The sequence below is a fragment of the Eumetopias jubatus genome, unplaced genomic scaffold (assembly GCF_037043125.1).
Source record: "Eumetopias jubatus isolate StellerSeaLion01/CBP00866 unplaced genomic scaffold, mEumJub1_p1.0 scaffold_16, whole genome shotgun sequence".
NCBI classification, from domain to species: Eukaryota; Metazoa; Chordata; class Mammalia; order Carnivora; family Otariidae; genus Eumetopias; species Eumetopias jubatus.
In genome coordinates this window covers 61827223-61854932 of record NW_028274822.1, presented here as the reverse complement: position 1 = coordinate 61854932, position 27710 = coordinate 61827223, and the positions used below count along the sequence as shown (strand labels likewise).

Sequence of the window (27710 nt, the reverse complement as noted above, 5' to 3'; positions counted from 1 at the left end):
TTCTCCTTAGGGTCATCAGTGGCCTCCCAGGCATGAAATTTCATCCGTAAACTTTGGTCTTTACTTTCCTTGACCTCTCCATGGAGCTGGCACTGACCCTCCCTTGGGACTGTCTTGTTCTTTGGCTTGCATCGGATGGTGGTTTTGATGGCCTGCTCAGCCTCCAGCTGGTGGAGGTGCTTGGGACCCCACCCACCCTTTCTCCCCTGTGCACACACTCCTGGTGGGGCTGACTGCATCCTCCATCCTCTAAGCGCGCAGCTCTAACTGCGGCCACATCACATCTCCAGCCCAGCTTATCCCTTGTCCCCTGCCATCCCCAAGCATACCTCCACTTTCATCTCCCTGAGGTACATCCTCAGCTCTACCTGCCAAGGGCTGAGATCCCCTACACCTGCCCCCACACCTCCAGCCCTTTCCTTTCTGTTCTCTTTCTGTGATAAGAGTCCCTGATTTTCCAAACCAGAACACAGGTCTCATTCCTGACTCCTTTTCCTTCCTGAAAACCCAAATAGTTACTGTGTCCCATGGAGTCAGTTTCCTAAATACCAAATATCTCTTCCACCCTGTCTTCCATTACCATGGTCTTAGATTACTAATCTAACGTGGATTTTGGCAATGGCCTCCTGCTTACTTACTCCAGTGGCCCATGTGGCCACAGTGACAGTACAGATCTGCCATGTCTATCCCCATCACTAACAAGGCCTCGACCATGATCCTTTAAGACTGGGTTGGTGTAAACCCTGTGGCCTCAGCTCTCAAGTGTCTCCCCTTCCCAGCACTGCCCTGACCCTCCTTCCAGCCGCATGGACTTCCTGAACACCCTGGCTTATCCATTGGGTTCGCATGCTGCTCCTCCCTGGAATACCGGGAATATCTTCTCCACTTGGCCACCTCCTACTTACCGTTCTAGCCTCACTACTCCCTCCACATTCAGTGTTAGACCCCTTCCTCGTGTTTCATAGTCTCACCAGTTCCTTGCATTGTAATGGTTTATTTATAGCTTTTTCCAAAGTCGGCTAGACCACAGCCTCCATGAGGGCCGGGCCTGAGTCTGTCCTTTACACCTGCTGCACCTGTGTCTAGTCCAGTGCCTGGCCTGGAGGAGGTGCCCCATGGATCTTTGTTGAATGGATGAATGAATTCCTGAATGCTCAAAGGGTGGGGTCTCATGAAAGGAATTTTGTCATCAGATTTTAAGTTCAGGAAACACTTGTCCAGTTTGGTACTATACTGAAAATATTAATACTTTCTAAAAAACAACAGCAATAAATTATTCTTCTTGACAGAGGCAGAAGTGAACATACAGTGCCATACTATAGGCTGAGCTAGGTTAAAGTTTCTAGTTTTGTGGAGGGGGACTGTTTATCACTGCTGCCAGGCCTCACACTTTGAGTTAACACACATGTACATGCATGGTAATATCAACCTGGCATGTACCGTGGGTAATGGGGGCAGTCAGGAGGCAAGAAAAGGTATGTAAAAATTGCATAGTACAGTGGGATGTTCATAAGGGTTTGTCAGTTTTCTTAATACCGAGATTTTTTTTAAAGATTTTATTTATTTATTTGAGAGAGAGAGAATGAGAGATAGAGAGCATGAAAGGGAAGAGGGTCAGAGGGAGAAGCAGACTCCCCGCTGAGCAGGGAGCCCTATGCGGGACTCGATCCCAGGACTCCAGGATCATGACCTGAGCCGAAGGCAGTGGCTTAACCAACTGAGCCACCCAGGTGCCCTTAATACCAAGATTTTTTTAAAAAAGATTTTATTTACTTATTTGAGAGAGAGAGAGATAGTGACAGAGATAGTGAGAGAGAGCACGAGCAGGGAGGAGAGGGAGAAGCAGGCTCCCCGCTGAGCAGGGAGTCCGATGCGGGACTTGATCCCAGGATCCTGGCTTCATGACCTGAGCTGAAGGCAGATGCTTAACTGACTGAGACAGCCACTCAGGCACTCCTAATGCCAAGATTTTTATAAACAGTTGGAAGAAAAAGTTTCAAAACAAATCCCATGAAAACTTATAAAGGGAGAATTAAGTCAGACCTCAAAGCTACACTTTTAAGATAGCCTGATAATTCAGCTACCCTAAAAATACAGCAAAAAGTTTCCACTTGTTCAGATCTAGGATTTAAGGGTGTCAAAAAACAAGACAATGGGCCCCAAATCGAGTTGCTTATGCTAATCCCCACGTCACCAAACTGAGAATCAATTACAGTTTTGAGTTTCCTAGAAATGAAATATTTTTTTAAAGATTTTATTTATTTATTTGACAGAGAGAAAGACATAGCGAGAGAGGGAACACAAGCAGGGGGAGTGGGAGAGGGAGAAGCAGGCTTCCCGAGGAGCAGAGAGCCCAATGTGGGGCTCGACCCCAGGACCCTGGGATCATGACCTGAGCCAAAGGCAGAGACTGTTAAGCTGAGCCACCCAGGCGCCCCTAGAAATGAAATCTTAAACCTGTCAATCTGGAATCGCCTGATGAGCACAAGTTAGGTAATCTGCTTCATACACCCCTGTTATCCCCTAAGGAAAAGTGACCTTGCAATAATCAACCCGCTTTTTAACCTAGTATAATTTCCTTGTTTCTGCTCCCTGCTCATTTTGAAAGGCTTTCATTTTGTGCAACAACTTGGAGCTCCTTTCTTTCTGTTAGATGGGATGCTGCCTGATTCAAATCAAGTTTTGCTCAAATAAACTCTTAAAAATTTTAATATGCCCGAGTTTATCATTAAACGGGGTTAAAGATAAATTTTTGTATTTGAATTCTAATAAGATTTAGATGATCATATATGATGAATAATACACCCAAGAAGTTAATATGTCAATACAATAATAATAATATGTTCAGTGTAAAACAGCCTCTCCTAGTGGTTCACTCATTGCTGGCACTGTGCTAGTCCTTCCCATGGAATAAATTCTGTAGCATTTGCAATAACCCTAAAAGGAACTATTGTCGCCATTACTTTACAGAAGCTTCGAGGGGCGAGTAAGGGGTGTATCTGGGATCTGTAATAGCTGCACTAAACGACCTAGAGTGTGTTCCACAATACGCAGCTAAACATTCTAAAACAGAAAAGTAATGTCCGTATACAGTGATGCAATTTTTTTTTATGAGAAATGCAAAGGCAGTTTTACCCAGTCTGTTATCAGGTAGGCGATCAAGACACCTTCCTCTCCCCCCGCTTTAAGCCAATCATCTGGGCTTTTCCTAGTCTGGTCTCGAAAATTAATCCTCATTTGTGTTTTAAACCATGGGATCAGAATCCAAAATCGTAGCTGGTTCACCTGCAGTGGCGGGAGCTGAGCTTTTGGGGAGCACCGAGCGCAGCCTGAGCCACAGGCAGGGCGAGCCTCTGTTGCCAGGCAACGGCTGCGCGGCGGCGTCGCCCGCTCCAGATGCGCACACCCACCTGCGGCGAGCAAGGGCCGCCCTGCCGCTGCTGGCCCGGGGAGGGGAGGGGAGGGGAGGGGAGGGGAGGGCAGGGGAGGGGAGGGGAGGGGAGGGGAGGGGAGGGGAGGGGAGGGGAGGGGAGGGGAGGGGAGGGGAGGGGAGGGGGAGGGAACCGCTTGTGCCTGCCTAGGGGCGGGGTGGGAACGGGGCCGGGGGAGGCCCTGGGCCCATGGAGGAGGGTTGGGAAGCCACAGAATCTAGGGCAAAAGGACAAAGGTCAAAGTTGTGGCTTCCTTACTCTTGTCGATATTTAAGACAGGCTGTCTCAAGCGTTAGTGCATTTGGAAGTTTAAGTATTTAAATTTTGTTTACACTTAGTTTTGTGAATTTTGAATCATGATTTTTTTTTAAGGTTTTTATTTATTTTTTGACAGAGAGAGACAGCAAGAGAGGGAACACAAGCAGGGGGAGTGGGAGAGGGAGAAGCAGGCTTCCCGAGGAGCAGGGAGCCCTATACCGGGCTCCATCGATACGGGGCTCCATCGATTTGGGGCTTGATGGATACGGGGCTCGATGGATACAGGGCTCGGTAGATACGGGGCTCGATCTCAGGACTCTGGGACCATGACCTGAGCCGAAGGCAGACCCTTAATGACTGAGCCACCCAGGTGCCCCTTGAATCATGATTTTAAAATGTGGTTTTGTTTCAGACCCTCTGATTAAAGTTGGCCCATGTTGGGAAAAAACTGCCCCTGTTCTCTGGTGAGTTGGACTCAAGTCGGCGACAGCAAGGCGACGAACAGCATTTGTTTCTCACTACAAGGAGGCTCTCCGCAGATTCAATTAACAACAGAGATGAAAAATTCAAGGCACCTCTTTCCGTGTATGACAGGCCTAGATCACTATTTAAAAATGTATTAACTGGTCTCACGGTGGCGTTTTATACTTTCAAAGTTACTAAAGGATAAAACGGGACTAAGATTTTTAGAACAGATGTATCCAAAGATTTAGAAGAAAAGGAACAAAACAGTTCAGGAAAGGTGATTAGTCCCTAATTCAATGCAAGGGCGGTGCTCCAAGAAACTACAGGCTACAGCCAGTTTTGCAAACCCAAAGGTGCCAGAATGGCCACGGGGGCAGGGGATGGTGTGCACACAGCCCTTGTGTGGCTTCCTGCCACTTTAGACAACTTGCTGTGGTTTTTTTCCTCTCTCTCTCTTTAAGATTGTATTTATTTATTCGAGAGACAGAGAGAGCGAGAGCTTGAGTGAACACAAGCAGGGGGAGTGGCAGGCAGAGGGCGAAGCAGGCTCCCCGCTGAACAGGGAGCCCAATGGGGGACTCGATCCCAGGACTCAACCCCGGGATCATGACCTGAGCCGAAGGCAAGACGCTTAACCAACTGAGCCACCCAGGTGCCCCATCTCTCTTTTTTTCCTTAGTGTCTTGGTGGAAATAACCTGTGCAGATTATTTTCCCTTCTTAGCCTTGGAGCTCACTCCATGACCTAATTACCATACACTTTAAAAATACTGTGGTAAAACGTTTTACATTTTTTATAGAAAATCCGGGAAACTTACTCCATTTACCTTTTCTGTACATAATACTCTGCAATCAAATACTTGAGAATTTATTGAAATGATTTGTCCTTTTTCCCCCTTCTACAGTTGAAGTAATATTACGTAGCTTTTGGAAGGTCCATCCATAAAGGGTAGTGATGCAGTCTTTTTTTAACTGACAACTTGGAAAACCAAAGCAGTGAATCAGTAGGAAAGGGATGTTAACCGTCTTTGACTCTGCCCTGTGTCCAAAAACGCAGGACTGAAATATCCTCATTGGAATACACAACTCAGTGTCACAGACAGGAGTTTCATTACAGTATAAAAACACAAGTTGAGAGGCTACTGAATAAGTTAAAACAAAACAACAACAAAAATCCCATAAAGCAGAATGGGAAATCTGCAAACAGAATGAAGCTATTACAGTTTTGCAGTTCAAAACATTGGTGAAAGCCACCAAATGGGGTCAGGTTATGAGACAGAGACATCAGAAAGGCAGTCTGTGGACTGTCAACATACTGCAAGAGAAACAACACACATCAAAGTCGCATTCAATACACATTTTCCAAACTGAAATCAAGGGGCTCAAGGACCAGAGGAGATGAGAAAAGTTGCTTTCGAACCATGAAGATTAGCATCCCTAGCTATTTAATCCCTATCTTCAACCTCAGATAGCCTAACAAAATATGGAACTACAGTAGATTTTCAGACACCTGTTGTTTAATTCAGAGATTTTAATACTGATGTAAAGTTGCAAAGATAGTCTAAACAGTTTCAAAGATATTTCTTTCTTTACTAATTAACAAACATCAGGTATAAAATGTAAACTGGCAAACAAATCTACCAAATGTGAATAAAGCTTAAATATTTTTTTTCTTTTTTAAAAGGTTTTGTTTTAATTCCAGTTAGTTAACATATAGTGTTATACTAGTTTCAGGTGTACGATATAGTGATTCAACACTTGCATACATCATCTGGTGCTCATCATGACAAGTGTGCTCCTTAGTCCCTGGCACCTGTTTTACCCCCTCCCCCTCCCCCCTCGTTTGTTCTCTATAGTTAGGAGTCTGTTTCCTGAACAAACTCCTAAAACTTAAATCTTAAGGAATCTTTTATGATAAAAAAATAGTTTTACAAATAATGCAACATATGTTAAGAAAAAAGAAAAAGAAGAAGATAGCAGGAGGGGAAGAATGAAGGGGAGTAAGTCAGAGGGGGAGACGAACCATGAGAGACGATGGACTCTGAAAAACAAACTGAGGGTTCTAGAGGGGAGGAGGGTAGGGGGATGGGTTAGCCTGGTGATGGGTATTAAAGAGGGCACATTCTGCATGGAGCACTGGGTGTTATGCACAAACAATGAATCATGGAACACTACATCAAAAACTAATGTAATGTATGGTGATTAACATAACAATAAAAATTAAAAAAATAGTTTAAGCACTTAGTTCTAGATGCCATGAGTTTTCTATTCCTCAGATAACTATATTCACCAACATAATTTTTTAAAAAAGATTTTGCTTATTTATTTGAGAGAGAGAGAGAGCACAAGCAGGGGGAGAGGCAGGCAGAGGGAGAGGGAGAAGCAGGCTCCCTGCTGAGCAGGGAACCAGAAGCAGGGCTCCGTGCCAGGACTCTGGGATCATGACCTGAGCTGAAGGCAGATGCTTAATGACTGAGCCACCCAGGCACCCCAGTATGGCAATTTTTCTTAAGGTAAAAGCTCTCCTATGGTGTGTGTAGCTTAGTGGTTAAGAGCATGGGTTGCTGAGCAAGAATGGCTGGGCTCAAATCCCTCTTCTGCTGTGTGGTTCTGTTTCTTTCTCTGTAAATGGGTGAGGACGACGGCGAGAATGATAGGAATCAATTCATTTTGTCACAGTGCCTGGCAAATAGCAAGGTCTCAATAAATGTAGCAATTATTATCATTCAACATTAATTTAACAAACACATATACATTTAACTTCTCTACATGAAGGAGCATGTTGTCCTTGAGGAGCTCCTGATTTTTTTCTACTAGGCAGAAACACGAGCAATGACATATAGTACAGTCAACACAGATTTGTTGAGAGGCTACCTACACTCAGCTGAGCAAAGTACTAGCTGCTAGTTGGGAACATAAAAGCAATGAGACATGTTGGAAATGGAAAAAAAAAAAGCACAGGTGATGGATGAATGGATCAACAAAATGTGGTCTATGGGTATGATAAAATAGGATTCTGCTTTAAAAAGGAAGGACATTTGGGGTGCCCGGGTGGCTCAGTCAGTTAGGTGTCCAATTCTTGATTTTGGCTTGGGTCATGATCTCAGGGTCATGAGATCGAGCCCCATGTTGGGCTCTGTTCTGAGCGAGGAGCCTGCTTGAGGATTCTCTCCCTCTCCCTCTCCCTCTGTGCCTCTCCCCATCCCCCCACTCCACTCACATGCACTCTTTTTAAAAAAATTAAAAACAAAAAATGAAATAAAAAGGAAGGACATTCTAAAAATATGCTGCAACATGGATAAGCCTTAAAGACATTATGCTAAGTGAAAAAAGCCAGTCAAAAAGGGACATTTACTGTTTGATCCCACTTCTGTGAGGGACCTCGAGTGGTCAGATTCCTAGAGACGGCCAGGAGAATGGTGGTGGCCTGGGGCGGGGGAATGGGGACTTAGTGTTTAATGGGCACAGATTTTCTGTTTGGGAAGATGAAAAATTCTGCAGATGGATGGAGGCAGTGGCTGCGCACAACAATGGGAATGCACTTAATGTCCCAGAACTGTACCCTTCAAAATGGTGAATATGGTAAATTTTATGTTATGTGTATTTTGCCACAAGAAAAACAAGAAAAAAATTCACATGTAGAACCTTCATCATGACAATGATGGAAGAGAGAAGTCTTTCTCCATTGTGGTTTCAGGATATTTGTTTTGGAATTTTTTGATTAGATTTAAGGGACTTCAAGTCCGTTTAGAAACATTTGCTGCAAGTATAGATTCTTACCAGCAGGTGGCAATGTAGAGCTGGAAGGACGGGGAGGCTGGAAGGATGCTTTATAGTGGTACATTTACATTCATTCATTCACCATTATTTTTTTTTTTGAGCTTTTATATTTGAGTTCATTCTTCATTTAAAACACTACTATAGTTGAATATTAAAACAAAAACAATAGCAAGTAGTGAGCTATGATTATAGTCCTTCACTCATTCACTACTGCATATAAAATGCCAGCAGTGTTATTGACTGGACCCATTAAGAGGTCTGACACTGAACACCATCCCTGGGATGATGTTCATCATCCTCATAGGCTTCCCCATTGTAATGGTGCCATCTTTCCTGATTTGGATCAAAGTCCACCAGTTCTACCTGGTCCATTTCATCAGTCTCTTCTACTTCCTTCCTCTCAGGTAGGAGTTTTTCCAGCAAAGAAAGTTTATCAGGAGAGAGAAAGCCATTCTCAGGAAAGTTTACCTTAAATTCATTGATTAGGCGACCCTTCTCATATGGTCTACGATAAATTGGCATGCCTTCATTTAGCACACACTTGATATCTCCATGCTTGACAATTTGACCTGGGTGAGAGGTGATGACGATGGTTTGGTTGTCAAGAGTAGATATTGGCTTTTGAAAGCCACACAGTGCTTCAACCAGCTGTATGTCCATACACATGAAGAGGTCTTCTCGCCGAGTAAAAACAGCGTGGTCCTTCTGATCTAAAACAATGATAATATCTCCTGGTTCCAGTCCTGGTTCTTGGTCTCCTTCACCATGGAATGTTATCTTCTGGCCGTCCTTCATGCCTTTGTCAATATGAACTTCTAGAATCTTCTTCTCTTGAACTATCTTCCTCCCATTGCAGCTTTTACATCTGTCTTTGGGACTGATCCGTTCCCCATGGCCCTGGCACTCCATGCACACAGACTGAATTTGTTGAACCATTCCAGGTCCTATCTGATGAATTCTTATTTGCATTCCAGTACCTCGGCAATTGGGACATTAGACTGCTCCTTTCTTACCACCTCGGCCTTCACATTTATCGCAAATCACATTCTTTGGCAGAGCTAGTTTTCGTGTTGCCCCATTATATAAATCTTCTAAGGTTACTGAGAGCTGATGCACAACATTTTTACCTCTCCTTTCTCTCTGCATCCTTCCTCCTCCTCCAAAAAATATATCACAGATGTCCATGGGGGAGCCAAAACCACCACCAGCTCCACCTTCTTTAATCGTCTATTCTCCTCCTTTGTCATATAATTCCCTTTTCTTTGCATCAGAGAGTACTTCGTAAGCTTGAGAAATCTGTTTAAACTTCTCTCCTTCATTTAGATTCTTATCAGGGCGGTACTTCAAGGCCAGTTTCCTGTAGGCCTTTTTCAATTCCTCTTGGGTGGCATTGGGTTTGACTCCCAAAACATCATAGTAAGTGGTTTCTTTCACCATTTTCTACAGCCGGTGAGAGGGCCGAGGCTGGTGCGGGGGAGTGGGAAGGAGCGCGTTGCTGGGCGCAGCTCGGGCAGCCGCGGCTCCTCTGCAACTCACCGAGTGTTCTGGAAAGTTCCCCACCATTATTTTTTTGAATGCCTATGCATCCATAGCCTTGAGATTTCAAGGATTAATTAGGCATTATCCCCCAGCTCAGGCAGTTTACTAGTCTAGTAGAGAGGGACAGACATGCAATCAAGTAAATGAGGTAAAGTTCTCTGAATTCTGTAGAGATTACAGCAGGAACCCATAGGTGTGTGTGGTCAATTATAAAAGTGAAGAAAAAAATATCATTTCCTTTCCTGGAGAAATGCATGCTTAACTTTGCTAGTCACCTTTCATCTTAATTTAAAAAAGATACTGAAAGGTGCTTTATATCTAGCATCTCGTCTGATCATTACAGCAGCCTACAAGATGCACATTATTATCCACATTTTGCAATTAAGACTGTTGGCCTGAAGGCCCCACAGGGTCCTGAAAGGGGTGGAGCACCTGTCTGATCGCAAAGCCTGTGCCTTTTCCAGAAGGAACTCTCCAGCCCTTCCAGATTGAAAAAAAATCACACCATTCTTCTTCCACTAATTCCAAAAGGAAAAATCAAACAAGCCCACCTCCTTTCTAACTCAGTTAGGCAGATTAATCTGCATATAATGACTGATGAATTAATTAACTCTTTGCCCAGTTGCCTTAGCAACTGGTTTCTTTTAGAATTTGGCTTGGTTACAGAGTTTAAAGCAACAGTGTTCCTTTGACAACAGTCAAATTGTATATGAAATTAAATGGAACAGACACATTTTTTACCACAGGTGGGAACTATGTAGCTTTCTCAGAAAAGTTGGAATGGCTCTTCCTAAAGCTTGCAGGGCTGTTGACAAAGAACAAGGGAGATAGAGCCTAATATTTGTCTATATTTGCCATTACATGATTTGTTTACATTTGTCATTAAGTAGGAATGATTCAACAGATTTAAACTATAAATAAATGAAAGACTGACATTCAAAAGAGGTCTTTGACTGCAGATAAATCCCAGTCCATCTTAGATGTATTATAGGATTGAGCAAATACAGAAATGTGTTAATGTTGTTATTGACAGCCAGGATTTTCAGAGAGGAAGAATGATGTACAAATACAGAATGAGGGAAGGCAAGGGAAAGCCTGTGAGGATGAACTGGGATTGTAGTTGTCGCTGTGAAGCCATGATTTCCAAAATATATATGTATATGTTGATAGTATGGGCATGCATGTGTGTACATTTGTATGCTGTGTACATATATATGTATATATAGTTGACCTTGAACAATGCAAGGTTGGGGTGTCGACCCCCTGCACAGTTGAAAATCTGTGTATAACTTTTAACTCTTCAAAAACTTAACTATGGGGTGCTTGGGTGGCTTAGTCGGTTAAGCATCTGCCTTCAGCTCAGGTCATGATCCCTGGGTCCTGGGATTCAGATTTGCACTGGGCTCCCTGCTCAGCAGAGAGCCCGCTTCTCCCTCTCCCTCTGGCCCCTCAAATAAATAAATAAAATCTTAAAAAACCAAAAAGACGCCAAAACTTAACTACTAGTAGCCTACTGTTGACCAGAAGACTTACTGTTAACATAAACAATTGATTAAATACATATTTTGTATGTTATATGTATTTTATATTCTTAAAATAAAGTAAGCTAGAGAAAAGAAAATGTTATTAAGAAAATCATAAGGAAGAGAAAATATATTTATGGTACTGTACTGTGATAAAAAAACCTAGGTGTATTTGTGCAGTACAAATTTGTGTTGTTCAAGGGTCAAGTGTACATGCATGTATTTGTTCATTTTGTCTGCTGAAAAAGCCAAGAAGTTAAGACACTCCAGCAGCAGTGAGCGCACCTCCTGCCCAGGTCTGAGTCTTAGTCTTAACTTATCACCACAAAGAACCAGGGCTCCTCAGAGAAATGGATGATACCAGCCTGAGGGGCAGGGTAGCTGCAAGGTAAACCTGGAACATGGTCACACCAGAAAGTAAGAAGTGCTTTAGAACTGTTGGGGGTATGTCAATGGGACACAAGAACCAGGTAGAAGGGGCTCTCATTTAGTCAAATCTGGGATGATATGAGCACCCAAATATTTGGGTACAGAAATGAATTCTAAACCACTGAAAAATATAGGAATATTATGTGTCTGTGCCAATAACAAAGAGATAAATAAATGAATGGGGGAGAAGGGAGGGCTCTTGCTAGCTAGCTGCTAGAGAATGTGAACGGAGTCTTGGAATGGGAGAATCAGCATTTGCAACCAGCATAGCGAAGTTTGGGTCAGGCAAGATCCAGAAACGGAGGCTCAATCTAGGGGAACTTTTTTTTTACAGATTTTATTTATTTGTTTGAGAGAGAGAGAGTACGAGAGAGAGAGAGCACGAGAGAGAGAGCGAGCGAGAGAGCACAAGTGGAGGGGAGGAGCAGAGGGAGAGGGAGAAGCAGGGAGCCCGACTTGGGGCTTGATCCCAGGACCCTGAGATCATGACCTGAGCCGAAGGCAGACCCTTAACTGATTGAGCCACCCAGGTGCCCCTAGGGGAACATTTTTTTTTTTTTTAGAGATTTTATTTTTTAAGTAATCTCTACACCGAACATGGGGCTTGAACCCACAACCCCAAGATCGAGAGTTGTATGTTCTTCTGACTTAGCCATGCCACAGAGGAGCATTTTCATGAGGAATAGAATTTCTGTACAGTTTCCTCACAGACTGCTCATCAGTTACAGAGTAAAACATAATAACTAGTCAGTGGAGAAACTAGACAACAATTTGGGTGATTAAAATTAACACTATCAAAGGAGGAGGGGTGGACATTATCTGCGTCCAGATGCAGATCCTGAGAAGGACATCCGTCATCTAGGTAGTATTCTGGCCAGGGAGGCATAACCTGAACCTAAGGCAGGAGGAAACATCGGGCAAACCTGAACTTCAACAAAAGGGAGGGAGGGGGACTGTAGTCTTCAAAAATGGCAATGTCATAAAAGGAAAAAAAAAAAAAAAAAAAGAAAGACAAGACTGTGGAGATGTTCCAAGTCAAGGGCAACTAAAGAGAGATGGAAACCAGATGCTGCCCCAACCCAACCCAAGCCTGGATCCCGTGCTGAAGGGGAAAATCTATACAAGACATAATCGGCTCAACTGATGAAACTGGAATACGGATGGGAAATTGGATGTATTGATGGTGTCAGTGTTAAACTTAACCGAAGTTGCTACCCGCACCTTGGTTCTGTAAGATGAGTGCACACTGAAGTCTCTTAGGGGTAAAGGGCCGTGATGCTGACAACTGACTCTCAAATGAGTAAGGAAAAAATCATATATCTATATCTAGACCAAAGATTCATAGAAAGAATGCAAATGATAAGGTATATGAGGCAAATACTAGCAACAGGTGAATCTGGGTGACAGATACCTGGGAGTTCTTTGTCTTCTTCTTCTTCTTCTTCTTTTTTTTTTTTTTGGTTAAGATGCATTTATTTATTTGAGAAGGAGAGAAAGCCCACATGTGCACTTGCATGCACACAAGTTGGGGGAGGGACAGAGACAGAGAATCTACAAGCAGACTCCCCACTGCATGTGGAGCCAGATGTGGGGCGGATCCCATGACCCATGAGATCACTACCTGGGCCGAAACCAAGAGTTGGACCCTTATCTGACTGAGCCACCCAGTCACCCCCCTGAATAAAAGGGGAAGGCGCCCCCTTCCAAATAAAAAGTTAAACAATTAAAACAACACCAGAGGGATTCTTTGCTCCACAAAAGGCTCAAAAACATGTTAAGAATCAAGTGCCCCTAGGGCATCTAGTTTTGCACAGAGTTCTCTCCAGGCTGTGTGTCCTTGTTCAGTCAACAACCGACACAGCCGCAATATTTCTGTTCATGTCCTTTAGTGGTACATCAAGGGCATGGAGTACAGTAATAATATAGTGTTAACGTTGGACAGCTAAGAGCACCTGACCACCCTCAGCCTCTGTGATTATTAGAGCTCCTTTAGCTTTGCCGTTGTCAAGTCTCCGAAAATCACTTGCTGTCCTGCTGCCATCAAACGGGTCCTCAGCGGTTCCACATGGGACTCACACCACACACCCATCTGGCCTGGAAAGAGCTGTCTCCAATAGTGGCAGACTGGGTCTGTGGGAAGTTTCAAATAAGAAATGTAAGTCAGGCCTGTGTCCCTTCAGTGCTGAGGTCCTGGCAGGCCCGTTAGTCCCCAAGTCCACTACTTTATGTGCAGCAGAAAGGATCCCATGCGGGGTGTTCTCTTGGTTTCACAGACCCACGCTCTTGGGCCCAGAAGGCTGGCCCCTGCAGACCGCCTCATCTGGGCTCCCTGCACCCAGCTGCCTAGGGTGCAGAGTGGACGGAAGGTTGGGGGTGAGGTCAGAGTGCTTCCCACCGCTGTCTCCCTGTCCGGCTGTGGTCTGGCTGTGACTTTCTTCTTCACTGAAAGCCACAGTTCCTGGCCAGAGGCCCTTCGATCGGCTCCAAGAACTGCTGTGGCCTCCTGCCCCTCAGGCCTGGGCTGGCGATGGCCCCCTGCTGTTGCCAGCTCTGGGATGCCACGCTATCCCTTCTTGGTTTCCCGAGCCCTCTGCAAACTTTTATAAATAATATATTCATCAAGCTCCCTTAAATAATGTGGTTTGAATGGGACAGTTGTTTTCTGTCAGGATCCTGACCCGAACGGGGTCCTTCCTCTGAGCGGATGTGTCTCTGTGCCAGGCCCATGGTTTGGGAAGCACAGCCACCTGGATTTGAGAGTCCACTGCTATGTTAGGCAGGTGTCCCCGTGCTGTGATCTGACATGCTTTCAGAAGGAAGACTAATCCCCACACTGGAAAGATGAGGGAAGGGGCAAGTGGGGGGTTCAATATACACAGAACTAGAGGCCCAGCCAGGGCGGCGAAGACAGTACACATTACGAGGAAGAGTGGAAGGGAGAAACATTCAGAAAAACTTGCAAGAACTTGGGGGGTCGGGGCGAGGGAGAATGGAAAAGTGCTCAAGATCCTTAGAATTGACTGGAAGACAATATATCGAATGTGAAGCCTTTGCAGGTCATTATTGCAAAGAAGCAAGCTATTCTACAAAGATGATTAAGACAACGTACAAGCTAATTTCGTAGGCACCATATAAATATTTGGCTACATGTATGTTTTTCAAGTTTTGATTTTGAACTTAAAAAACGTTGTAATAGCATAAAATTTTTCTGCATACCCTTCACCCAGAGCCTTCCTTGTTAGCATGTTGCTGCATTTGCTTTATCATACACTCTATGTTTTCATACTTCATATGCAGATGCTTTTTCCAGAACTGAGAGTAAGATGCAGACATTCTGTCCTTGTCAATGCGTATTTCCTAAGAACGAGATTCTCTCATTGAACCACAAACATCACTACAGTCCTATTAGCTAATCTACAGTCCCCATTCAAACTGTCTATCTTTTTTAGTACATCTGGGAAACGTCCACCCTGCAGTTGATGTGGGAAAACTATGAAGGATGCTTTTCATGCGCTGAAGGAGGATGTGACCACCAGCAGCTTCCAAACAGCAGGGCAAAATCTCCTCTCCAACAAGGGCCTGCCCCCCGCGCCCCCCAGGGCCTTTTGCAAATAGGGGTTGCAGAATCCTGGTGCAAATCTTTTAGGACAAATGCTATACAAAGGCATTGTCAAGGGTGCCTGGTGCTTTTTCAATTCCTCATTCAGGAGATTACCTTTATCATTATTTAACTTTCAAATTAGTTAAAAATAAAATCAATGACTCCACATTAGAAATAAAACTGCTCACAAGTATCTTTAATAAAGCAATCTCATCCCACCCGTGGAAAGAAAACATAATAGTTCTGGAGGCACACTGTTGGCCCAGGGGAAGGGGAGGTTTTCGCTTTTGCTTCTGCCCTTCCACATTCTCTGCACTTTTTACAATTAATTTGTATTCCTTTTTTTAAAAAAGATTTTATTTATTTTTGAGAGACAGAGAGAGCGAGCCAGTGCACAAGCAGGGGGAGCGGCAGGCCAAGGGAGAAGCAGGCTCCCCACTGAGCAGGGAGCCCCATAGGATCCCAGGACCTTGGGATCATGACCTGAGCAAAGGCAGTCACTTAACCAACTGAGCCACCCAGGCGCCCTAATTTGTGTCCTTTTAAAGAGACCAATGGACGACTGAAATTACTGAAATTATCCGTCCCTTGGAACCACCTCTTCAGTTCGTCTGACTCCCTTACCGGCGCCGCTTGCTAATACTCTCAGTGTCGGAGACCCTCTCATTGGCCCAGCGCTTTCCCCTCCCTATGTCTGGAAAGGTTCCCAACAGCATCTCTGTGCATCTACGCAAATCCTCTCCCAACCCTAGGCCCCTGCCAGTGTCTCCTGCCCGAAGGGGACCCTGGTCCTGCAGTGACTCATCTCATGGAAATCCCACTGGGTTTTTTTTTTTTTAATTTTTTATTGTAATGTTAATCACCATACATTACGTCATTAGTTTTGGATGTAGTGTTCCATGATTCATTGTTTGTGCATAACACCCGGTGCTCCATGCAGAACGTGCCCTCTTTAATACCCATCACCAAGCTAACCCATCTCCCCACCCCCCTCCCCTCTAGAACCCTCAGTTTGTTTTTCAGAGTCCATCATCTCTCCTGGTTCGTCTCCCCCTCCGATTTCCCCCCCTTCATTCTTCCCCTCCTGCTATCTTCTTCTTTTTTTTTTTTCTTAACATATATTCCATTATTTAACTCCCTCCCTCATTGCTGTGATTCTGTGAAAACCTGGTCTCTCTACTAGAATAAGCCCCTCCAAAGGCTCTTTCCTACAATGCTTGTCAGATCTGTGATGTTTACTGAGAGAATGAAAGAAAGTCTCCAGGGCCTCCACTAAGGGACAATGGTGTTCCCCTGGGAACGCAAAGCCAGTGCCATGGAGTGGTTAGGATCCTTGGCTAGCCCATGACATCCCCACGGTCCCCACGATGCCCGTGAGGATCTGTACCTGGCTGTGTCTAGTTTTGTTCTGTGCTGTGCTTGTCAGCACCAAATGGACAGAAAACACCTGACGCTCAGCCCTTTCAGTTTTATTCATGTTTCACAATCGTTTCGGTTTACTGTATCTTAAGTGATGATCCTATGATACTAAAAATCTGAAGCAATATATTTATCGACATAGATTTTCCATGAACACGATTAGCATCTTTTTAAAGTCTATAATCCACAGAGGAAAAAGAGTTTACTACTACAGATGAATTTTCCTGGCAGAGTAGAATTCTCCCCCTCCAATTAAGAATAAAAGGAGATATTTAAATCTTCATTGACTATATTTCTGAAACATTACTTTGCATTCCTGCTTAACCAAATAAAGTGTTCTTAAAGTAACTTATGTTTCCTTGATTTTATAGGATCTTATAGAAACCAAAACAAATGATCAAAATTTTACATTCTCCACTGTTGTTTTCTTTCATATGACAATGAAATGCTTGTATGCAGGAGACTTATTTATTTTTTTAATTTTTTAAAATTTCTTTTATTTTTTAAAAGATTTTATTTATTTGAGAGAGAGAGAGAGAGAGAGACATGAGCGAGATGAGGGGCAGAGGGAGAAGCAGGCTCCCTGCTGAGCAGAGCACCTGATGTGGGGCTCGATCCCAGGACCCTGGGATCATGACCTGAGCCGAAGGCAGATGGTTAACCAACTGAGCCACCCAGGCTCCCGCAGGAGACTTTTTAAAAAAAGGTTTTATTGTGGAAATTTTCAAAGATATGCAAAAGTAGACAGAAGAGTAGAATGAGCCCGATGTAAAATAATCAACAATATTGCTTAATGTCATAAATATGCAGTCACGGTCAGTGTGGGAGAAGGCTCTTGACACCAGGCCTCAGGTTTCCATGAGAGTTCCCACACTCTAGTTCCAAGATCTTGATGTCTCAAGGACCTCTGGATATCCATCTTCTTGCCAATCCCAAGCTGGGAATGATTACTGCAGGATTAGTGGTGAAGTATAGTGAGATGAAGAATGTGACTTTCCTGGCTGCTGATGTTATTCGATCGGGTATATTGGAACAGAAACTAAAAATACATCCTATACTTACAAAAACACACACCCAACCCCAGGCACAATTCCTACAATAGAGTAGGAGAGTGACAAAATCTTTATTGATCCCATGTTGATTGTATGCTAGGAATGTGGTCATTTATTTGTCATCCCCCCCTTCCTTTAAAAGCTGAATATAGAACAGTATATAAAGTACAGTATATACTATAAAAAGTATATAAAGAAAAGTTTGATTCCTTTGAATCTAGTTGATCATGTTTTTACTATACATGCAAATAATCAAGCCACCGCCCGTTCCTCAGAGCTGGCTGGAGCCTGAGAGCAGTTCATTGAGGCCACATCACCATGCTTTCGGCCCTCCGAGCTCCAGAGATGAAGGTTTTAACCTAATCCAGTCTGTGTGATTTGAACCTTTTGCATAAAGAAAAGGTTACTGCTCTTGCTTACCCCCTCAACTCCACCAAGAAACCACTGAGCCTCTGGAAAGACAGTTGTGTCTGTCCAAGAACATGAGACACCCCCCACCCCCAACCCTGATGCTTCACTCTTTCCTGGTGAGTTGGGAGCATGAATGTCTTGAAAAGTCTTGCAGTGCAAACCTTCCCACAGCGTGGCACAGATCAGTCAGGGAGAAATAAGAACCACTTCTTCACTGCTAATTCTCTGTCAGCTCCTTACCTTCTCACCTGCCTGATATTTATTTGGATTTTGTTTGTATGGAGTTTATCACTGATCTCTGCAAGTATTTATTGAGTGCTGATGACATGTCAGGTGTCTCAAGGAGTGAGGGACTCACACACTGATGAGCTGTGGGTTCTGTTAAGGATTTTATTCTTTATCCCAAGGACGGTGGAAGTCACCAAGCTGTCAGAAGCGGGGCAGTGATGGGGAAAGTTTGGTCTCAAAAGAATTTTAATATTTGGAGAACCGATGACAGGTAGGACAAAACTAGAATCAGGTGGCAGTGAGCAGGTGGTGTGCTTTCTCCGGGACAGAGGTGACAGGAGCAGTTTTGCAGAATGAACGGGTGTGTGACCTGACCAGGCATGTGCAGAATCACATGTGCACACAATGTGCTTGGATTTCTTTAGCACAGAAAAAATATTCCCAGAAGAGAAGAACGAGAACATACAGGTGAGGGGATGGGACCTACTGCTGGTTTAACTCCAATTCCAGAACGCTGCTGGGTGTCCAGGTAAGCGCCCCCTCCCGCCCCCCTAGGTCTCACCTATGGGCGCCGCGTGGGAGCCCCATGGGGCAGGGCATGCATCAATGCATCAGACCGCCTGCTTTAACTTCCCTTCGACACAAGGTAATGGAAGAAATCGCCCAGCACTCACCATTTCATACCTAGGAGCTTAATACATGCTAGTTTTCCCACTAACAGAACACCGACGTGGGTGGTGGCCACCCCAAGTAACCAGTATTGGCTCCTAGGGTCCCTGGGGCACAGGTGGGAGATTGCTAGAAGCCTCTGGGCTCTCGGCGCTTTCCTGTTCGACAGCACCACCTAGCGGCTGGGTCTAGGAATAACCCACCTGTGAGCACAGAACTTCGACACCTCTCACACGTTCAAATGCCCGCAGGATTGCCAGGCACCACCTCCTTTTCCTTCTCAGCAGGACGGTGCAGAGTTTCATTTCTCCTTTTCCCCGTTTGCTATTTCTCAGGTTAATAAAAACTAGGAAGGAAAACGGCTATTTCAAAAATACACAGTGTCTCCTTTATCCGTTCCTTCTTCCCCTTCTCGTTTCCTAATATTGCTGTTTCCTCTCTTCCTGAATGTCGCGGTACTTCTGCTTACATTGTTGATGTTAGCTGTTAAATTATTGTGTTCATTATCAGTTATTGGGTTCTGCTGACTTAACACTGACATTGATAAAAAACAGCGATTCAAAGTATACTGACATCTTAATTTGTTTTGAAAATTCCATATATTCCCCCTAAATTTGTAAATGTTGGTAAAGGTCCATATTTAGAAACTTGAAATTAAGACTCTTGATATTGCTAATGTACAACACAATTAAAATTATAACAATAGAGGCTAAAATCGACATTATTCACTCTTGAGCAGATATCCTGTGGGCTAGCACATAAAGTGCAGAGTTGTGGGGACTCTTGGTTTCAGCTCAGGTCATAATCTCAGGGTCATGGGATTGAGCTCCCTGTCAGGCTCCTTGCTCAGTGTGAGTCTGCTTAAGTTTCTCTCCCCCTGTCCCTCTCCCCCAAGATAAATAAATAAATCTTTTTAAAAAAGTGCAGAGTTGGGGGGTTCCTGGGTGGCTCATTTGAGCAGTGGAGTCTTGGTTTCAGCTCAGGTCATGATCTCAGAATCGTGGGATCAAGGGCTCCCTACCAGTTCTATGCTCAGTGTGGAGTCTGCTTAAGATTCTCTCCCTCTGTCCCTTTCTCCCTTCTAAGATAAATAAATAAATCTTAAAAAAAAAAGTGCAGAGTTGCATGTGGTTAAGAACAAAAGGCTCTAATGTCCAGAATATTTAAGGAACTACTATAATGCAACAATAGAAAGACAAATAACCCAATTAAAAATGAATAAAGGATTTGAATTTAGACATTTCTCTAAAGAAGACACAAATTGTTGTGGTGCCTGGGTGGCTCAGTCGGTTGAGTGTCCAACTCTTGATTTAGGTTCAGGTCATGATCTCAGGGTCGTGAGATCGAGCCCGGCAGCAGTCTCCACACTTAGCCTGGAATCTACTTGTCCCTCTCCCTCTGCTCCTACCCGTGTGCACATGCTCCTCTCTCTCTCTCTCTCAAATAAATAAATAAAATCTTAAAAAATAAAAGAAGACACAAATTGTTAATCAGCACATGAAAAGATGCTCAACACTATTAGTCATTAGGAAAATAATAATCACAACCACAGTGAAAACAATTTCACACCCACTAGGATGGCAAAATCAGAAAGACAGACAATAACAAGTGTTGATGAGGATGTGGAAAAATTGGAACCTGTACCTATTGCGGTGGGAATGTAAAATGATTCAGCTGCTTTGGAAACTGTTTTACACTTTGTCAAGAAGTTAGACAGAATTACCATATGACCCAGCAATTCTGCTCCTAGATATTTACCTAACAGAAATGAAAACATACGTGTACCCATAACTTGCACATGAATGTTCATGCCAGCCTTCTTCATAAGGGCTAATAAATGGAAATAACCCAAATGCCCATCACCTCAGTGAATGGACAAATAATGTGGCACATCCATGCAGTGGACTATTATTAGGCCATGAAAATAAATAAAATCCAGATATATGTTACACATTGATGAGATCATGTTTGTATAATTATTTATGTCACATGCCCACAATAGACCATTCCATAAAGACAAAAAATAGACTAGTGGTTGCCAGGGGCTGGGAGTGGGTGGAAAATGGGTAGGGGATTTCTTCTTGGGGAGGGTGAACATGTTCTGGAACTAGACAGTAGTGATGATTCCACAACTTCGTGAATACATGAAAAGACACCAACTTGTACAATTTTAAAAACAATGAATTTCATGGTATGGGAATTATATTTCAATTATGAAAGAAAAAGAAAATTATATTTCAATTAAGAAAAAAAAGATGACAGTCTTTAAATGCATAGTGGGATGTCCATGTTCTCGTTTCTGTTTTTTCTCTTTAAAGATTTTATTTATTTATTTGACAGAGAGAGACACAGCAAGAGAGGGAACACAAGCAGGGGGAGTGGGAGAGGGAGAAGCAGGCTTCCTGCTGCTGAGCAGGGAGCCTGATGTGGGGCTCGATCCCAGGATCCTGGGACCATGACCTGAGTTGAAGGCAGACACTTAACGACTGAGCCACTCAGGCACCCCCTCATTTCTGTTTTGTCAATGGTTATTTCTGATTTATTTTGTGCCAGATTCTTCCAGATTATATGGTGGCCACAGAAATGAACCAAAATGGATATGGCTTCCATTGAATATAGAATCTGATACCAGATTTAAGCTACGTTTATAAATATCTACAATATAAGGTAAAAGGTGTTATAAGGGAAGTACATATAAAATGAACAGAGACTTCCAACAGAAGGGATCAGGGTGGGTTTCAAAGAGGAAGTGACACTTGAGATGGCCTTTGACACATGGAGAGGATCTAACCATTGAAGGGTGTGGGGAAGGGATTCCACGGGGAAGGGACAGGGTAAAGCTGAGGAGCCAGCAAGCAGAGGGCACAAAGAGGTGCAGTCTTGTGGGTTCACACTGCGGATGAAAGGGGGAAGCGGTTCATGAGAAATGGGGGAGTTTGCACCTTTTGGCTCCCCACTATAAAATAAGTAGGTCCTGGGGATGTAATATATAGTGTGGTGACTATAGTTAATAATACTGCATTATATATTTGAAAGTTGCTAAGAGAGTAGATCTTAAAAGTCCTCATCACAAGAAAAACAATTTTTTTTTGTGACTATGTGTGGTGACAGATGTTAACTAAATTCATTGTGGTGATCATTTTGCAATATATACAAATGTTGAATCATTATGTTGTAAGCCTGAAACTAATATGTTACAGGTCAATTGTGCCTCAAAAAATACTAAAACAAGGTAACCTCAAAACAAAGTTTGCCATCTTAATTCTGTACTCCTGATCTTACAGCATCATGCCCCATAGCACCCACCTGCTGGGGCACAAGAAGAAAGGATGGGCGCCCACAAGCATTTACACTTGGTGCTGAGGATCTTCCTTGCTTATTACCATTCTGGTCGTCTTCTGACATTCATTTATTTATTGAAAACCATTCCTGCAGTCATCATGAAGGACACTGGAGACCGAGTAGGAGACAAAGAAGGATGAGGTCCCTGGTCCTAGGAGCTTTTGGGCGTCAGACAGTAAGCAAACACATTAATGAAAATATAATTGCGAAATGCAATAAGTTCTGTGAAGAAAAGAGACAGTTACCCTGGGGAAGAATAAAATGGGCAGCAAGGATGGCCTCTCTGAAGAGGAAGTGATCATTGAGCTCAGATGTGAAGGATAAAATGGAGTTCATGTGGGTGATTTGAAAAAAAAAAAGGACCAGTTTTCCAGGGCGGAAACTGCAATTGTGGATCAGTACCAAAAAGAGGGACAGAGAGAGTCCGCTGCAAAGTACTCCTGAGATGTCATTTACTGGTGGCACTTCACACACGCACGCACACACACGCACACACACACAGGCAGGGGTGGGGAGTGGTAAGCAAAGCAGTTGGGTCATGAGGAGCCTTAAAACAACCTGACTTTGGGCAGGGAAGCTTGTTTTCTTTCTAACTTCTCAGGAAAAAAAATGTCCCATGTCTGGGAGTTAGGTAATGCGACGGCCATCGGGTCTATGAACCTTCGATCCCACAAACATCACATTCTGAATGTCATTCCCACAGTTTTAGAAAAATGACTTACATATCTTGTCTGCTGCAAATATCAACTTATACAAAGACCAAATAACAAAGCAAAAATATGATACCAGAGATCCTTCCCTCCCAATGGTTCTGACGTTTCTCAATGAGACTTCATCTGCTAAATGGTCCACCCACACCAATGTGTTTAAACTCTCAGAACCTTAAGTGATGCCTTAAGATTTCTCCCCAGAGAGGAAGCAGTCCTTCATCAGTAGGCTCCCAAGGAAACAATTTGCCTTCAAAATGCGTAAGTGTTTTTAGCTTGCAATATTGATTAGTATTATAAAACTCACTGTCTAAGACAGGGATCCAGGAACATTTTTCTTTCCTTACAGTGATGTAGCAAATATCTATGTTTCTGTTCATTTCATCACCATAAGGAAATAAAAATATGAAGAAATTGATAGGTCTCTTATCAAAGATTAACTATTTCTGAAACTAAGATCAGAAATAATTTTAGAAAATATTAAGTGAATTTATCTTAAAAAGCAACTTAGTACGGTGATAGATGGTAACTAGACTTAGTGTGGTGGTCATTTCATAATGCATGTAGTGTTGAATCACTCTGTTTTACACCTGCTACTAGTATAATATTGTATGTTAACTAGACTTCGGTTTTTTAAAAAAAGCCACCCTGAGGTTTGGGACAAGAACAAATGCCAGTTAGAAAATTTTTAAACTCTCATTTGAGCTGTTCAGCCCAGAATTGTGAGGCCTCTTTCCCGTGGGTTCTTGAGACTCTGTGATGGCAGGTCACTCACTGGCCGTGTATCTGAAACAGCAGACAGAACATGACAGAATTGAGACCTGGAAGGAATGGGGTGTGGATGGCACTGGCTGTCAGGATCCCCAGACTTCCTTGTTTACATGCTAGGCCTCTGCCTCAAACTTTGAGCTTGAGTTGGAGTCCTATCATTTATGATAGAGTCTGGATTAAAACAAGCCATGTGCAATTTCTCTACACAGTTGGCCCAATGAATGGCTTCTTATCAGGCTTTCTGCCTTTGAGTTTCAGGTTTATAACTTCAATTTGGGGTCCTGGTGTAGAGAGAAGACAGAGGGGAAAAGAGCATAAAAGGAGAAAAGCGGTAGATGGTCCAATAATAGAGTAGTTTACGGTCCCAGGATGCCTGCCATTACGTAGGAGCTCAGTCAGTGTCCATTATGTAGCTCAGTAAGTGTTCAAATAGGCAGTTAGTCTGGACACAAAACTCCTCTTCCAATCTGGACTACACGACAAGAGAGTATTGACACCACCCTTGCCCCCTCCCCCATACCGAAGTCCCACTTCAGAGTTTGGTGTTGAATCTTTGGGATCATTAGAACACATTCCAACAAATAGTAATTATCTTCTTTCTGTATGAAACATATTAAATTTAGGTATGATGTAGCAAGCCATAATTTGTTATCTCATTACACAATCAGAATCGTCCTTGTTGAACTGTAACGTATCTATCCTTTTAAAAAATCCTTTTAAAATAGCAAACATTTATTAGCCTTTTACTATGTACATTCCAGGCACTACTTTTAAGGGCTTCATTAAAAAAAAAAAAGATTTACAGTAAAATACATAGTTCTTAAGTGTGTAGTTTGATAAGTTTGACACATGTTTACACCTGTATAGTTACCACTCCAATTGAGATACAGAATATTTCCATGACCCCAGAAAGGTGCCTCATGACCCTTTCCAGAAATCTGGCCCCTGAAAGTACTATTCTGATTTCTATCATCTTAGATTGGTTTTACCTGTTATTGAATTACATATAAATAGTCATAAGTAGATACTCTTTTATTTCAGTACACACTCTTTTGTATATGTACATAATATTTATTTATTTATTTAAAAAGATTTTGTTTATTTATTTGTCAAAGAGAGGGGGAGAGAGAGAGAGAGACAGAGCACAAGCAGGAGAGAGGGGGGAGTGACAGGCTGAGGGAGAAGCAGGCTCCCCGCCGAGGAAGGAGCCCGATACAGGACTCGATCCCACGATCTTGGGATCATGATCCGAGCCAAAGGCAGACGCTTAACTGACTGAGCCACCCAGGCATCCCTATGTACATAATATTAAAAAAATTCATCCATGTTGTTATGTTTTCTATTAGTAGTTTATTTTTTTTGTTGGAGATTTCATTGCATGAATGTACGTAATTTGTTTATTCATTCTCCTGTTGATGAAAATTTGGGTTGTTTCCCATTTTTGGCTATCTTTCTTTTTTCTTTTCCTTTTTAGATAGATCCCATGCCCAGTATGGAGTCCAATGTAGGGCTTGAATTCACAACCCTTAGATAAGACCTGAGCTGAGATCAAGAGTCAGATGCTGAACTGACTGAGTTGCCCAGGTGCCCCTGTTTTTGGCCATTTTGAATTAAGTTGATACAAACATTCTGTACAAATCTGTATGTAAACACATGATTTCATTTTTCTTGGGTAAATTCCTAGGAGTGGTATTATTGAGTCTTGGGATAGGTATGTGTTTAACTTCTCAAAAAATTACCCATTAATTCTTTAAAGTAACGGTACAATTTTACTTGTACCACCAACAAAGAGTGGGATTTTAGGTTCTAGATCAGGGCTTAGCAAACTTTGGTTTGCCACCTGTTGGTATATAATCCATGAGCTAGGAGGAATTTAAATGGTTGGGAAAAAAATCAAAAGAAAAATAATATTTCATGACACTTAAAAACTCTATGAAATTCAAATTTAAGTGTTTGTAAATAAAGTTTTATTGGAACATAACCACATTCATGTGTTTGTGTGTGGTCTATGGCTCCTTTCTTGGTACGATGCAGCATTAAGTAGCTGCCACAGAGATCCTATGGCCTGCAAAACATAACATATTTACCATCTGTCCCTTAGAGAGAAAGTTTGCTGAACCCTGTTCTACATGCTGGTCAACATTTTCTATTGCTGGATTTTAAGACATTCTAGTGGGTGTGAATTTCTATCCGTGATTTTAATTTGCATTCCCTTGATGACCAATGATGTTGGCAGCTTACTGGCTCTTCATGCATCCTCTTTTGTGAAATGTCTGCTTCAAGTCTTTTGCTCATTTTAATTGGGCATCTTTTTATGTCAGTCTGTAGGATTCCTTTTTATGTTCTGGAAACAAGCACTTTGCCCCTGTGCTCTGAGGACATTTCCTTCCAGCACTCAGCCTCAGCCCTGCACAGGGGTCTCTTTGAGGCTGGCCACAGTCCATCCATAGCCCAGGAATTCCCACGAGGTCTGCTGGGTTCCTCCTGCACAGCTTGCTTCTGGTCTGCCTTCAGCCTGTTCTACAAACCCTACCACCTTAGCAATTCCAGACCACACTCAGCATCCTTGCCCCTCCGCACCACTGACCTCTACCTCCCTGTACATGGTGGAAGAAATCCTGCCAGGAGCATGATCCTATTTTACAGATAAGAAATTAAGTAACTAGATGTTCTTTGCTTAAAAGGAATCAGAACGCTTCCTGGATGACCTGTAATGTTCTTGTCTAAGTCCTGGTTGTCATACCACAGCATGAAGCCATTATGTCCTTCAGTAGGCGAATGGATAACAATACATCCAAACAATGATAGCAGCGAGCTATCAAGCCATGAAAAGGCAAGGAAGAACCTTAAATGCATGTTGCTGAGTGGAAGACGCCAATCTGAAAAGACTACGTAATGTAGGATTCTGACTATGTGACATTCTGGAAAAGGCAAACCTCTGGTGTATGAGTTTGCTAGGGCTGATATAAGAAATTACCACTGGTGGAAGTTTCTCTTTCAGAAAAATTTCAACCTCCACCCCGAGCTCACAAATTCACAAGAAAACTTGACCACTGCTAAGCCGTCGACCTGATGTACATGATTTCTCACAGGTTCGGTTCTCTACAGGCTCTAAGTATACAGCCTAACATGCAAAATAGTGCCATTTGCGGTGAGGCTCCTAGAGGCTCCCATAGGCCTTGGATTCTGGTCTCCACACACATCCAAATACCTGAGGCCCCTTCTTCTTAATAGCGGCCTCGGTGTCTAAGTTTAAACTGTGAGGATACTTTTACCCAGTAATCACACAATTCAGATAAAACAGCCTAGCATATTTGGTTACAGTGTTCTATTTTGAGAATTAAAAGTACATAGTAGGCACAGGAGACACTCAATAAATGGTAGCCTCTCCCCTCCCCCAGGGAAAACGCTCCTCCTGGAGTCCTCCCCTTCTCTCCCACCCACATCCAGTAATCTGCCTTCAAAATCTAGCTAGAAACTGACCACTGCTCCTCACTCCATTGCTACCACCCCGTCCCAAGTCCCTACGGGCTATTTGATTTATTACCAATAGCCAGAGAAAAACCCAAGGTCTTTTATTGCCTTATATGTTCCTAAGTGGTTGGCCACTGGCCAGGCTTATTCCTTGAACACAGGAGGTTCATGCAAACCTCAGGGCCTTTGCACTTGCCTCTCCTTATCCTGAGAGGCTGTTCTCCATATAGTTACTTGGTCCCGTCTTTTATCCCCTTCAGGCCTTGGTGCACATACCCATGTTCTCAATGAAAGCTTCCTGACCAAGTTATTTAAAATTGCAACCCCGCACTCATTCCGCAGTCCCTGTGTTCATTAGTTTTCCTTTAGCTGGCAGCAATGATGGAGCACAGGGGAGGTGCCTCCTGGGCAGGTGTCGGGAAGAGAACTCGGTTTGGAAAGGGTGGGAGGAGCTAAAATCCTAGCATCACTTCCTTTTGTGGTTCTGTTTAGTGGCTGGCACTGCAGGTGCTCTTAGAAAATCCCATGATTCTGGGCTGTTTCTTTAGATCAAACTTGCGCTTTGTGCCCTGTAAGTTGTAGATGTTCCTGGGAGGGGAACACATCAGACCC

The 27710-nt window shown here is 43.2% G+C and overlaps 1 protein-coding gene and 1 pseudogene across 1 annotated transcript in view; both read right to left on the bottom strand.

The window, feature by feature from the left end:
• GNAL (G protein subunit alpha L) overlaps window positions 1-27710 on the bottom strand; it is a 139872-nt gene that overhangs the window by 99143 nt on the left and 13019 nt on the right. The gene's annotated exons all lie outside the window — the stretch shown is intronic.
• On the bottom strand, window positions 8183-8920 carry LOC114198072 (dnaJ homolog subfamily A member 1 pseudogene; annotated as a pseudogene).